Raw genomic sequence first — 3077 nt, 5'->3', positions numbered from 1 at the left:
TTAACACATGGAAATCATTACATTGATGCCTAAGTTGCTATTTTCTGCAAAAAGCTGTGCAATGCTGGTATCAAAGACTAGGCAGTCACTATTCATATTGGCTGTTGCAATTCCTTCGTGAATAGATCGAGGAGTCGCTTCCCAAGTCAATCGCCGCCTATGACCATTTAGCTCAAGTCGGTAAGCAAAATTTTCTGCTTGCTTGCGTGTTCCTATCAGCTGTACAATTGCAAAGAACTGCTGGTGACCATCTTATTTTTCCTGTTTCTCCAAGACTAACATGAAGTGAAAGCCAAAACAGGACTGCATCATCACCCAGTCAACAGCACCAGGAAGATTAATGTCTGTAGCAAGGAAAACTATATCCTCTCCCTGTAGGGTTGTGATGGACTTATGCTGATGCATCAGATGGGGCATTACAGCATCCAGAGAGCCTTGCCATTTACAGGAAGCACCAGGGCATGGACAGGAGTAAGGTCTAAACTCACAAAGCTCTTCGTGGTCTGCTTTCTCCGTATGAGGCAGAGTTATTTCACATCCAGAAGAGGCATATTTACAAGGGAAAAGTACTGAATTGGCCACTTTCTCCATAGCCAAGTTACGAGTGGATCCCAATGGTCCACGGCAAGTTGGACAGCATGTGAGCTTTGGGCGACAGTTGCTACACACAAGATGGCCACTCTGACACTGAAGAATGGGTGGGAGCACATAGTCAAAGCAGACTGGACACTCAAAAAGACTCGCCAAGTCATTGTTGGATGCAGTCGTGCCGGTCAGGGCAGGCACCCTCTGGGACGGTGTGCACTTGGAAGTACCAGTAGGTAATGCTGTCGCAGTCTGGCGGCTCATTTCTGTGGGCGGTGAGCGCGCCTCAGACCCCAGTCCTCGCTCAAACGCGCTACGTCGCCGCCGCCAACCTCCGCCACCGCGGGCAGTGCCACCGCCTCTCCCCCGTGCCGACACCGTCGGGACACACTGGGCCGCCTCCGCTCGAGAGCGCGCCCCGCAACGGCCGCCCGGGCTCCGCCCTGGCCGCCGCCGCCGCCGTTTCGCGCGTCCTCGAGCCCGCCGCGCGCTCCCGCTAAATACCACACACTGCGGCGGCCGCCATGAGGAGGCGCGGTCCCGCGCCCTGGGAGCCCCCTAGGGGAGATTGTGTTTCTTGTAAGAGGTATTTGCAATGAATAAATCATTGATAGTACAAAATTCTATCATGCTGCCTCCAGTCTTACTTCTGTCCCAAGACCATGTTTATCAACTACTGATCCTTCTTCCTTTTCACCAAGTTTTTCATTCCAATCACTGATTATTAACACGTTTTGGTTGCATGCAGAGGTTAGTGAAAAATCTTCTTTTTCCTCTTCTTTGGCTCTGGTTGTTGGTAGATATATTTGAATGATAGTGGTTTTAACAGGTCTTCCTTGTATGTGTATGGATATTATCCTGTTGCTCACAGTATTATATTTCAGGATGCATCTAGAAATGCTCTTTTGGACTATATGAATGCAATCCTATTTCCCCTTACCTTTTCTTTTCACTTTCCAGTGTAATAGATTACATGATTGTCTGATTCAAAATGTCTAAGCCAATCCATCTCAATTCTCCAATGCCCAATATTTCATTATTTATGTGTTCCAGTTCTTTCTTAACAATGTCCAATTTTCCTACATTCATACTTCTCACATTCCGTAATCTAATTACTAATGTCTGCTTACAACTTTACCTCTTCCTTTGTCTTTCACATTAAGAGGCTTCAGCCTCCAGTGCCATATCTGCTAGTCTAATCTAAGTGTGTTCTGTTATACATAGGGTTTTCTAAGGCCTGTTATTTTGGAAGTGATGGCCAATCCTTCTTCCTAGTATATCTTACTTTGAATGCTTAGTTTTAGAGCAATATCTGACAGACAAACATTCTACCCAAAAGAACAGATAAAAGATCTTTCCCCATTCTACACCTAACAGATTTAGTTTCCCCCCTTTTGTTATGGGTGCCGTGGTTCCATACCCTCATTCCTGGACCCACTAGCATCACTCTTCATTCCTTTGTCTTGCCTCTCCAGCACCTTCCCTCCACTCCCATCCCTAAAATAAAAATTAAAAAATATTAAATCCATAGATCTTTTATTCTTTTTAAGAAAGTTATGCATCTTCCTCCTTCGAAAACATTTCATCCTATACTACCATCAAATTGTATATTACTGAGAATCATAGTTTAGCAAAAAAAAGAATATATATACATATATATACATATACATATACATACATATACATATACATATACATATACATATACATATATATATAGAGAGAGAACAATTCAATCCATATTATCTCGTCCATCCTTTAATGTCAGAAAAATTTGTGTCCTTGCCTCATGTAAAACAGTTCCACCCTATCCTATTACCTCAAAAGACTAAAGTCAATTCCAAGTTCAAATTTATCTTCTTCCATAGTATAATTGTAGAATAAGCCCAGAGTCGGACATATTCCATTACAAATGGGACAAATTGAAGAGAAAGAAGGTATATTGGGTATCAAACTAGCAAAAAACCCAGCAGGAAAATTTATATTGGATCTAAAGACTTGAAAAAGACCCCCTTTCCTTGAAAGTATCTAGGCAATGACTATCCTGCAGACTAAGAAGTTGGCAGTGCTCACTTGACACTGTGTGGAGGCCCAGTGGACTTGGCCTTTAGCTCAGCCTTCCAAGTCTACTGGGATGGTAATTCTGTTTCTTCAGCTCTTGGTGGCCCCATTCTCCTAGTCCAACTTGATGGTGACTCCATTCCCTTGGCCCTGGCAATTCTTCTACCCCTTAGGCATAGCATTCCCACTTCCTCATCTTTGGCTCCATTTCCTTGACACTCATAAGAGTAGCCCCACACTCTGGATCCACTCTCAGGAAGATCTAACTCTGAAACCTAGGAGGATATAGTCCCTCCCTTTGAAACTCAGCAAGTCATGAGTCCATCCCTTGAGATCTCAGAGACTGAAGCCTTGTTCTGTAAGACCGAGGCTGCTCTACTTCTTATGCTCCTCATTTCCTTAGCTTCTGCTTCCTTTGCCCTTTCAGCTCA

At 44.0% G+C, this 3077-nt stretch overlaps 1 pseudogene; it reads right to left on the bottom strand.

Annotated features, from left to right (window-relative positions):
• On the bottom strand, positions 1-849 carry LOC102862804 (annotated as a pseudogene).
• Between the last annotated feature and the right edge of the window lie 2228 nt (positions 850-3077).

This window comes from Elephantulus edwardii, unplaced genomic scaffold (assembly GCF_000299155.1).
Source record: "Elephantulus edwardii isolate Elephantulus edwardi_28Jun2011 unplaced genomic scaffold, EleEdw1.0 scaffold00292, whole genome shotgun sequence".
Classification (NCBI taxonomy): domain Eukaryota; kingdom Metazoa; phylum Chordata; class Mammalia; order Macroscelidea; family Macroscelididae; genus Elephantulus; species Elephantulus edwardii.
The sequence above is the reverse complement of the archived record's forward strand: the minus strand, read 5'-3'. Positions and strand labels throughout refer to the sequence as shown.